Here is a 12757-nt window from a genome sequence, read left to right as displayed (position 1 = left end):
TCGTAATAGACACATGCATATAAAGACCCAATCCAATGTAGCCCCAGTGAAATATGAAAGGGTCATTGGTAGCCCCAGTGAAATATGAAAGGGTCATTGGTAGCCCCAGTGAAATATGAAAGGGTCATTGGCTTGTACCACGTGATAATGATAATTCAGTAAAGTACAATAATTGGAAATAGAAACATCCTATATATATATATATTATTCATGAAATACGTCGGGCGATAATCATCCAGTAACATCCAAATATTAAAATTATCATATTATAACTACATAATTATACAGTATGTTTCAATCATATATTAATCCCTTGGTTATTAGTGTTGGAATAGGTCCTCAGTACCCTTTGCTTATCGTATTGTCATAAGAGGCGCCTAAATGGGGCGGTTCTTCGGATGAGACCGCAAAAACCGAGGTCCCGTGCCACAGCAGGTGTGACACGATAAAGATCCTCCCTGCTCAATGACCATAAGCGCCGAGCATAGGCCTAAATTTTGCAGCCCTTTACCGGCAGTGGTGACGTCTCCATATAAGTGAAATATTCTCGAGAGGGACGTTAAACAATATTCAATCAATCAATCATATATTTAAAAGTAATCACCATAGGGTCCAGTATACGCCATGATATTGTTTGGATCAAACCGAAATTATTTGTATGCACAGCTACAGATTAAGGACAGAAATCTATGATATACCTTTTCTGAAATCCATTGAACGCGGGAAATATCACACAGTTGACTTAAACAGTATATTGTGACGTCAAATTCAGTTTCGACGGTAGAACTAATTATTAGGTCTTTCCACCTTTCTGTGGAAAGACCTATTGATATTCTTCTGTTTATTATTATTAGGTCTTTCCACCTTTCTGTGGAAAGACCTTTTGTTATTGTTCTGTTTATTATTATTATTATTATTATTATTAGGTCTTTCCACCTTTCTGTGGAAAGACCTTTTGATATTGTTCTGTTTTTTATTATTAGGGCTTTCCATCTTCCTGTGGAAAGTCCTATTGATATTGTTCTGTTTATTAGGGCTTTCCACCTTTCTGTGGAAAGACCTTTTGATATTTTTCTGTTTATTAGTTCTTTCCACCTTTCTGTGGAAAGACCTTTTGTTATTGTTCTGTTTATTATTATTATTATTATTAGGTCTTTCCACCTTTCTGTGGAAAGACCTTTTGTTATTGTTCTGTTTATTATTATTATTATTATTATTTGTCTTCTTTTCTTTCCGCCGCGAGAAGCTCTTGACGTTTAAAAATTGGGTCAATGTCAAAGGTCAAGGTCACACCTCCAGGTGCCAGTCTCCACGAGTAAAGCAAACCCAGACATCACGCCTGTCGTCCCCAAGGAAGAAATCCCCCACCCTTCAAGTGATCTGTCTGTGATCAGCTGTTTATACACTATTTTGACCGGTCTCATGCCATGCAACAATTACAGGATTCTAGCTAATCTGACCTACACCTACACATCTGACCTACACCAATTTCTTCCATTTCTTGACTGTCTTGTAAATCAAACATAAATTACATTTACATTCAGGCCAGATTCAATTGTCTGTCTGCATCAACATAAAGACTAAGTTTTTTTTTTTGATAATGATGATGCAACTTTACTTGACAGTTGAACTCATTGACATTCCATCCTGACTGTCATTGTAAACAAATAAACACTTACCTGCAGGGTCAGATGGGATGCAGCATTCCTATTCTCTGTTCAGATCCTACACTCAGAAACTTTTCCTTGAAACCCCGGCCTCCATTTTGTTTGGGGTAATTTGTCACTCAGCTTAAATCCGTATGCATGCCTCCTTGGGTGAAATGACTGAAAGACATTGTCTCCGTGAATTAGAACACATAGGATGAGCAATTACAAACTGTATATTCAATTCCACAATCCACAACACACACGGTAAAATCCAGTGCATCTTCACAACATCAACATGAGGCTTGTAGACTCCCAGAATGCACGAGCAGTTACTACAATCTCTGAAAATGTCACATCCGGTTTCTTTGCACCTCCAAATATCCTATCTAACAGGTCCAAAGTCACCCCAAACACCTACACAAGTCCTATTACACTTTTACCTGATATGTGCATATGTGCTGGCCATCCAACACCCACACCCCTTTTCCCCCAAACTTTGACGGGTACTTAATGCGAAACCAAGCATTGAAAACACTTCAACACTCAAATTTAGGCGGCAAATTTGAATTTCTTTTCTAGCCAAATCATTTTTTTGGGCCTCATTTGACCTACTGAAGAATGGATCAAGATCAAAGGTCAAGAAACAAATCCAGAAAAGGTGGAAAGACCTCTAATTGTTCGCGAACAATTAGGATTAATAGTTATTATTATTTGTCTTCTTTTCTTTCCGCTGCGAGAAGCTCTTGACGTTTTAAGACTTATCGAAAAACAATGTAGACCATCATATTTGACTTCTCGAAACATGCTCAGATCTCACCCTGCGTATTTGATCTTTGACCCCTAACGAAGTTATTGGACTTTCGCAAAAAACCCTTGTTATCAGTTCACCTCGAAAACCGTAAATGATAAGAGCATGAAACTTTCACTAAATTCTTTAGTCGATCAAGCTGAAACGTTGTAGTGTTTATTTTTAAGTTTTCGGTGATCCCTAAATGGAGTTAATGGCCCTGAAAGTTTACGATTTTTACGGAAAAATTCAAAACTCTTAAAATATAAGTACCAACTGGAATGGAATACTTGACCTTTGACCTTGAAACTCAGGTCAAGGGTCAAGGTCATCTGGAAACTTTGAAAATAAACACTTTTCATACAGTCTAAAGCATAGAAAGTACAGAAAAAGTGTTGTATGCACAAGTAGTCAGAAACCAACTAATTCCAACACATTGCATTACGACTCTGAACTTTGACCTATCTTCAATTTACAACGACTTGCGTAAAAACCATTGTTATCACATCAGTATGGAAACCGTAAATTGTACGAACACGAAATGTTCACTAAACTTATTGCGTGATAAATTGTAAAAAATGACTTCTTGTTTTTGATGGTTTCTCGATCCGTAACGGGAATTAATGCCCTTGAAAGTTTTCGATTTCGCGTAGAAATTTACAACTCCTAAAGTATTTGCCCTAGGAAGACAGGACCAACTGAAGTGACATCCCTGACCTTTGGCCTTGTAAATTAGGTCAAGGTCAAAGGTCAAGGTCATCTAAAAACTTTGAAAATAAGCAATTTTCATACCGTCTAAAACATATAAAGTACAGCTAAGGTATAATATGCACAAGTAGTCAAGAACCAACTTAAGTCAACGCATTGCATTACGACTCTGAACTTTGACCTTTGTTCGATTTACAGCGACTTGCGTAAAAACCATTATTATCACTACAGTATGAAAATCGTAAATGGTACGAACACGAAATTTTCACTAAACTTATTGCCTGATCAATTGTAAAAGACGACTCCCTGTTTTTGATAGTTTCTCGATCCGTAACGGGAATTAATGCCCTTGAAAGTTTTCGATTTCGCGTAGAAATTTACAACCCCTACAGTATTTGTCGTAGGAAGACAGGACCAACTGAAGTGACATTCCTGACCTTCGACTTTGAAAATTAGGTCAAGGTTCGTAAGATATGTCCGATTTCCATTTTTCAAAAAATCATCTTGTCCGGGGGTAATCTCAAAAACGACTAAAGAAGAATAAATGAAACTTTCACGTATTATAGATCTCTCAATTGTATAGTGCATGCACATTAATTTGTTTTTCGTTATCACTTCTGGTCGTAACCGGAAGTGATTGAAAGAATCACTAATTTCAAACTTTTTCTTTGAAATTGAAACCTACACTAGTTTATTAAGTCTCTTTCAAAGTATTTAAAGAATGTTGACCCCGTCGGTAGTCAAAACAGTTGCTTCCGGTTTCTCGATAAAATACTCTTATACCTTTCATCTTTGTGCCCCCCATAAATCGCGTTTATATTTCAAGTGTTTGATATGATTTTCAAATGTCTTAAGAACAGTATCAACATCTAGAGTTTAGATCATTTTATTTTTCAAAATTCACTTCCGGTCGGTAGTAAGCCACTACTTTTTCTTTCTTTAGTCTGCTTCTTTATCTTGAGAACTCTTTCAAATAGAGACGTGAAACTTTCATTGAATATAAACAATAAAGAGTCGCTGTGGTTTATGGAAAAACACATCTGAATATTACTTCCGGCCGTCACCGGAAGTTACGAGAAATGGATGAAAACTTCATTAGAACACCTCTCATGTCTTGAAAAGGCACATTCTCTGATATATTTGAATGATTCTCGTAAGAACAAAAAGTTGTGTACCGGAAGTGTTCAAACGGAAGACCTACTCATTACTAGTAATGAGTGTCTAGTTATTATTATTATTATTATCATTATTTTCCCTTTCGTCTCTGAGACGGTTGGATGGATTTTCATGAAACTTTCACAGATTATGGAGAACGATGGTACCTCGAGGCAATATTATGCATGTAGATTTAAATCAGTTTAAGAATATTATCATTTAGTCTTTAAAAACCTCTATAATATGCCGTTAGCGGAAGGGTTATAAGAAAGAAATCAAACGCAATCTAGAGCATTTCAAATCATCCGTGAAGGCGACTAATTGTTTCAAAATAATCATTTGATATTCATTGCCCCTAGATGCTTGAAAACACGATGAATTGATCTCATTTAAAGTACACCTTTATGAAATGTTACATTTGTTAAATGTTGACTTTTAGTATGATAAATAATATCTACTCATAGATTTCAAGAAATGTTGGGTAAAAGACTAGAACCTCTGAATTCTTAATGAACACCATTAAAAATAAATGGACTCATTTGAAGTACCTTGAAAAGTGGACAGGAATGAAACTGAAATGAAAACAAAAATGTCGTATTACCATTATATATTGATATTAATTAGTGCTTCCTCTCCTGGCAGTCCCACGATACCGCTAACGTAATTCCAGAAACCACGCAGATACAACACCTGTTCTCATTCTATGATCTATAAATTATGTCAGCTAAATATTTTTTTTATTCACTGCAATTCGCTGTGTAGAACCGGGAAAAAAACTTGTCTACAATTACAACAGACAAATTCCTCTCTTGCATATTACATGTAAAAAAAAAAAAAAATAGAATCCACCACTGCTACTTGCTTGGTCATAAATTAAAGCCATTTTTATGTTCCCCAAACAAAGTTTGGGAACATATTGTTTTTACTCTGTTTTTTCTTATTATTATTATTAAGGTCTTCCGTTACCAACGGAAGACCTTTTAGTGATTCTACTGTTTATTATTAGGTCTTTCCACCTTTCTGTGGAAAGACCTTTTGATATTGTTCTGTTTATTAGGTCTTCCCACCTTTCTGTGGAAAGACCTTTTGATATTGTTCTGTTTATTATTAGGGCTTTCCACCTTTCTGTGGAAAGACCTTTTGATATTGTTCTGTTTATTAGGTCTTTCCACCTTTCTGTGGAAAGACCTTTTGTTATTGTTCTGTTTATTATTATTAGGTCTTTCCACCTTTCTGTGGAAAGACCTTTTGTTATTGTTCTGTTTATTATTATTATTATTATTAGGTCTTTCCACCTTTCTGTGGAAAGACCTTTTGTTATTGTTCTGTTTATTATTATTATTATTATTATTATTATTATTTGTCTTCTTTTCTTTCCGCCGCGAGAAGCTCTTGACGTTTTAAGACTTATCGAAAAACAATTTAGACCATCATATTTGAAATCTCGAAACATTCTCAGATCTCACCCTGCGTATTTGATCTTTGACCCCTAACGAACTTATGGGACTTTACGCAAAAAAACCCTTGTTATCGGTTCACCTCGAAAACCGTAAATGATTAGAGCATGAAACTTTCACTAAATTCTTTAGTCCATCAAGCTGAAGCGTTGTAGTGTTTACTTTTAAGTTTTCGGTGATCCCTAAAGGGAGTTAATGGCCCTGAAAGTTTACGATTTTTACGGAAAAATTCAAAACTCTTAAAATATAAGTCGTAGAAAGACGGAACCAACTGGAATGGAATACTTGACCTTTGACCTTGAAAATCAGGTCAAGGTCAAAGGTCAAGGTCATTTGGAAACTTTAAAAATAAGCACTTTTCATACAGTTAAAAGCATTGAAAGTACAGAAAAAGTGTTGTATGCACAAGTAGTCACAAACCAACTTATTCTATTGCATTGCATTACGACTCTGAACTTTGACCTTTCTTCGATTTACAGCGACTTGCGTAAAAACCATTGTTATCACTACAGTATGGAAACCGTAAATGGGACGAACACGAAATGTTCACTAAACTTTTTGCATGACCAATTGTAAAAGATGACTTCCGTTTTTGATGGTTTCTCGATCCGTAACGGGAATTAATGCCCTTGAAAGTTTTCGCTTTCGCGTAGAAATTTACAACTCCTAAAGTATTTGTCGTAGGAAGACAGGACCAACTGAAGTGACATCCCTGACTTTTGACCTTGAAAATTAGGTCAAGGTCAAAGGTCAAGGTAACTTCAAATATTGAGAATTTAGCTCTTTTTATACTCTTTTGTCTTTCAACATACATCATTTTTCATTGCATCATTAGTATGTTCTTTTAAAACCAATTAAAACTTCTTTCTTGGCCCTTAAGCCGGGCTCCTTTAAAAATTATTGCCCATCTTACAAATAAAGCTTGTTATCACTAGTCCTTCGAAGCCGTTAACCCTGGAGATACCAAACCTTAATCATTAATGTTTTGTACTGATTTAGTAGACTCATCTATTTAGTGCGAAAGGATTCACCAACCCCTTTAAATAGTTATGGCCCCTGAAAGTTTTCCAAGTTTACATTGACTTGAAAGTTTTTTGGCCTCATTTGACCTACTGAAGAATGGATCAAGATTGAAGGTCAAGAAACAAATCCAGAAAAGGTGGAAAGACCTCTAATTGTTCGCGAACAATTAGGATTACTAGTTTGTATTTACATCCCGTTTGCAGAAGAAGACTACAGAAAAATAATGATAAAAAGAAAATAACCAACAACTTTAAAATTGTAAACGTAATACAGGAACATAATTTTGATTTTGATTCATTGAATCTCGAACAATCTAGTTTGCCAGTACAACCTATCATTGGGTCAAATGCTGTCTGACTTGTTTTATACCAATTGTTATACCGTTCTTGGCACACTGATTTTGACTACGGATAACTCCGTTTACCTTATGAAGGTATAGGGCTCACGGCGGGTGTGACCGGTCGACAGGGGATGCATACTCCTCCTAGGCACCTGATCCCGCCTCTGGAATATTCATGGGTCCGTGTTTGTCCAACTCTCTATTTTGTATTGCTTATAGGGTTATGAGATTAATCACTGTTCGTTATCTTCACTTTCATTAGTTAATAGGAGATAGAAAGGACATGAGGAGGAAGAATCAGTTTACCATACCATATTGACCGAGAACTGAAATACTAGTAACAAAGACCGTCCCATTGACTCACGTCACAGTGAGGGCTACCTTTGAGAGTGAGAGATCCCATCAAACTGCCCACGCAATGTTCAACTATCGGAATGTGGAATGTGTGCACCCTATATATCAGTGTTAAACTCCATGAAATGACTCATCAAATGAAGCGTTACTGCTGAGATACTATAGTCAGATGGACTTGATTCTGCGAAACGACAACAGACGACGAACGAACACAAAATCTGGAAAGAAATGAAACACGAACACGAGGTGGCCTTCATTGTATGGAATGAATTAAAAGGCAGTGCCATCAAGCAGACTTATCACCATCCGCATCTCTACCAAACTCCACAATATGACAACCATCCAGGTCTATTCGCCAACGACAGATCATGACAATGAGGAAACGGGGGGGGGGGGGGGGTTACGAACAGATTGACTCCATCACAGCAATAGTCCCAAATAAAGACATGCTGGCAGTCCAGAAAGACTGGAATGCCAAGGTTGGCCAAGATGATACCAGAGTTGGGCAGGAACGACTGGAAAGTTCAGCATTGGGGGAACCAACGACAATTCCTCAGAATGCTGGAATTTGTCAAAAGCCATCGCTTTATGTAAAACTTATACGGTACCAGTTTTGATGCACTAGATGCGCATTTCGACAATTTATGTCTCTTCAGTGATGCTCAACCGAAATGTTTGAAATCCGAAATAACAATGAAGTTTTAGAGCTATTATAGGCAAAAACAGTGTGCCAAAAAAGTGGAGTCAAATTCGTTAAAGGATAAGAGCTATGCGTGAGGGAGATAATCCTTAATTTTGAAATGAATTTCTAAATTTTATAACAGCAATTAAATATACATCCGTATTTTCAAGCTAGTAGCGAAGTACTTAGCTACTGGGCTGTAGTTAATATTCTTTACCGGCACGAACTGTCCAGAATCGCAAGATGACACTCACCGAATGGACAAGTCCATAACTAGATATACTTCATCCTGACCCTACAACGCTACAAGTCCAGTATCAATGAAGCCAACACTAGGGAGTTCCCAGGCGCTGGTGTTGACAACGATCATGGTTTTGTCTTGACGGCCTTCAAGTTCAAGCTGAATTGCAACTGTTGTCCAGTGAATCCCCTCATCTACTTTGACCTAAATAGCTGATGGACCCCGAAATCGCGGATGTGCTCCAGGCTCAAGTAGGCGGGAAGATTGCAGCTCTCAACATTATGGACATCGATGTAGACACTTTTGTTATCAACATCAAAGATATGCTAACTAAAACAGCTGAATACGTGGAGAGAAGTGAAAAAGGATCCAACCATGGGTGACAAATGAGGTCCTAGATCTGCGTGACAAGCGGCGGGAACTGAGAGAAAAGAAACAATCTAGTATTGAAGCCAGGGCAAAGTAACAGTAGGTGAACAAAGAAGTCGGGATGAAGATGGAAGCAGCAAAAGAAAACTGGATAGAGAAGAAACGGTGCGAATAAATTGAGAAAGGCGTGGAGGAGGGAGCAGCAAAGGAGCTTATATAACACTCTCCAGACCTTCACTAAGTCTAGCCAGACAAGTTCAACTGTCCTCGAAGATAAAAATGGCAAACTGCAAACAAAAAGCGAAGGAATCCTGTTGAGGTGGACAGAATTCTGTGATGTCTTCAACTACCAGCTCAATCCAGACTCATCCATAAAAAAAGACAACCCACGACCCGTCAAAAGTGAGGACATAAGTATTGATGGAGGAGGTTGATGCTGCAATATAGAGTTTGAAGCCAGAGAAATTTCCAGGAGTGGACACCTATTCATCTGATCTTTGAAATACGGAGAGGAATAGATCTTAGAAGAACTAACAATGCCATGTCAGAAGATCCAGGCACAAAAGAAGCAGTCAACAGAATGAACCCAATCACTGATGATTCCTCTACCCAAGAAGGGCAACCTCAAACAATGTCAAACTACAGGACTACAAGTTTGATCAACCACCATAGCAAAGCCATGCTCTATATCATCCTCAACCAAATCCAATGCTGAGGAACTGCTATCAGAAGAACAAACGGGATTTAGAAAAGGAAGGAGCACTATCCAAACAATTATTCAACTGTCGAGGTTCCATTTCACAACAATCAACAATGACTGTTCCTCGGGACTACAGTAGGCGTTAGACAAGGGTACCTAATATTCAAAGGAGTTTTCAATATTGTTCTAGAGAGAATCATGCAAGAGACTCTCGAAGACCACCACACTTTCATCACCATTGGCGGCAGGCCAGTCTGCAATCTTCGATCCGCAGACGACACTAGCCTCATGGGGGTAGTAACACCGAACTCCAGGATCTAACAGTCTTATTACAAGAGCAAGAACTTACGGCATGGAGGTCAACACAGAAAAGTCAAAAGTTCACGGTCAACATCACAACTAACAACAATGCCAACATAACCATGAATGGTGAGTCCTTGGAAGAAGTGACCAGCTTTAAAGGTACATGGACACAATTTCAGCTGAAAATTTTCTAATTTTATTTTTTTGATTTTTAATGTTTAGAATGCTTAACTAAGGTATTACTAATGATCAGCAAACATTTGAGTGTCAGTAGTCGAGGCACATGGGATATACAGAGGTCACAAGTCCTTCTTATGTAAACAAGGCTCGTGCCATGCTTTATGTTTACATTGGTTAAATTAACTAGTAAAAGTTTCGTTTAAAACAGATTGTTTTAAATTTATAAGTGAATTCTTAACGCAATTAGATATTTTCTAGTGTTTAGAATATCTCATTTTGTCTTAAACACCCTATTTTCTATTAAACAGTCTAATGTAAACAAAAACATGGTACGAGCCTTGTTTACATAACAAAGAATTGCGAGTGCTGTATGCAAGGTGAAGATAACGAACAGTGATCAATCTCATAACTCCTATAAGCAATACAAAATAGATAGTTGGGCAAACACGGACCCCTGGACACACCAGAGGTGGGATCAGGTGCCTAGGAGGAGTAAGCATCCCCTGTTGACCGGTCACACCCGCCGTGAACCTTATATCCTGATCAGGTAAACGGAGTTATCCGCAGTCAAAATCAGTGTGCCAAGAACGGCTTAACAATCGGTATGAAACACGTCAGACAGCATTTGACCCAATGCGAGGTTGTACTGACGAAGTAGATCGTTATAACGACCATAGCATTTGCGAAATGCTGACTTCAATCGAGACTGTTGAAATCCCTGTATCTCACTTATAACTCAACTGATGTTCAGATTTTGGTTGACCATTGGAAATATTTTAGTTAAGCATTGTAAACAATAAAAATGGAAAAATAAAATTGAAAATTTTCAGCTCAATCGTGTTCACGCCCCTTAAGTACCTGGGAGCAATCCTGTCCAAAGGTTGCACGTGCACAGCAGAAATCCGAAATAGGATTAATTCTGCAACGAGAGCGATGACCAGACTGAACGGGATATGACAGAGCAACATCAGATTCCACACAATATTCTTGCTCTACAAGTCATTAGTGGTCTCCATTGTCTTATATGGATGTGAGACATATACACTGATTGGTGAGATATATACACTGATTGCAGAAGCAGGATAATCCGAGCATTCGAAACCAAGTGCTTGACGAGATTACTGTCCATCTCTTACAAGGAGTACATGACCATTGACTATGTGTGTATCCTGGTCAACAACCTTGTTTGACCCCAACCCCCCAAGAACCACTTTGACGTCTGTCAAACGACGAAAGATGGCATGGTATGTCACGTCACACGACATAACACCCTCTCCAAAATCATCCTGCAATGGACCGTAGCTATAGGGAGGACGTCGGCACAGGCGGAAGAAGGAATGGACCAAAATGTCGATGCCTGATCTCACGACAGCTGCCAACAGAACGCGATGGCGGGCTACAACAAGATTTTCCTCATGTCTCCCCAACCGTCGAGGGAAATAGTGAGTGTGAAAGTAGTTTATGTAAATGAACATCAATGTTTGAGTTTCTCTATTCTATATGTGTGGTTATTCTTCTGGACAATTTCAGAGACTATTTTGATTGTGAGATGAATTATATTTCAGCTATTATTGCAATTACCTACACTTTCCTAATTCATTACCATTCACTGCACGACTAAATGTAAAATTATGGCGTCTGACCGCTACCTGTCGACATCATTATCAGGTGATGTATAAAGATAATTCGACCTTTTGTACCTGAAAACGGGTATCTGATGGCGACAGGTGAGTTAAGCATTATACCTTTTTTTGCGTGTATGGAAATCCACCCTACACATTTCGATGACCCTTTGCAGAAATGGAGACGTACCGAGGTGACTGTGTGTACGTGTGTGTGTGTGTGTGTGTGTGTGTGTGTGTGTGTGTGTGTGTGTGTGTGTGTGTGTGTGTGCGTGTGTGCGTGCGTGCGTGCGTGCGCGTGTGTGTGTGTTCGTGTGTGTGTGTGTGTGTGTGTGCGTGTGCCTGTGTGTGTGTGTGTGTGTGTGTGTTACTCTATTAAAATATGATGTGTGAAGATTTGAATTCAATGCATCTTCATTTACAGAAAGTGGAAAAGCCTCAAATATGAATATGTTGATATATGAATCACAATCACCCAATGCCTATTTTCTTTTAATATTGCAAACAAAGTTCAATGCATTTGATCTCTGAAATGTCAAGTGACTTCACTTACAAGTACATGTAATCTATCTGGTCATGGTAAGAAGAACGGATTGAGTTTGTGGATGTAAAAGGCTTTTACCTTTCATTTCCCATTTAGCTGTCCATATTTTAATGAGTTTGATGCAGGAATTGTCGACACAAGAATGATATATAGATAAATGAAAAGGACTTTGTTTCAGTTTTTGGGTTCATACAATGTGTTTGATTTTTTCATAACGGTTTGAATTTCTGTATATTTTAAAATGCATGACAAGCTGCAACAACAAAAGCAAAATCTCCATTTTAATTTTAAACTCGTAGTCAAATAATTAATAATTGATCCACCTAATTATAGTAACACGTAAATCATTTAGGCTTCTTTGCATGGGCCATGAGGTCCACGAAGAAAATGTTAGACCAGATATTACCGGAAAAAGTCATCTTGCGCGTGCACAAGTGTACGTTTACCAGTACATGTATCTAAATCGGGACTCATCGACTGCCACGATAAAAGCTTTAGCTTGATGACACGACCTTTAATATTATATGCAAGAACATTGTATGAACAAAAGATATTCTCATTTGTTTTGTACTAGTAAGAGTTATAACCTTTATCCAGAACAAATTATGATATATTTAGATTTTGTCAGATACAACTCATCTTT

This window comes from Ostrea edulis, chromosome 7 (genome assembly GCF_947568905.1).
Source record: "Ostrea edulis chromosome 7, xbOstEdul1.1, whole genome shotgun sequence".
NCBI classification, from domain to species: Eukaryota; Metazoa; Mollusca; class Bivalvia; order Ostreida; family Ostreidae; genus Ostrea; species Ostrea edulis.
This window is presented reverse-complemented; position numbering follows the sequence as displayed.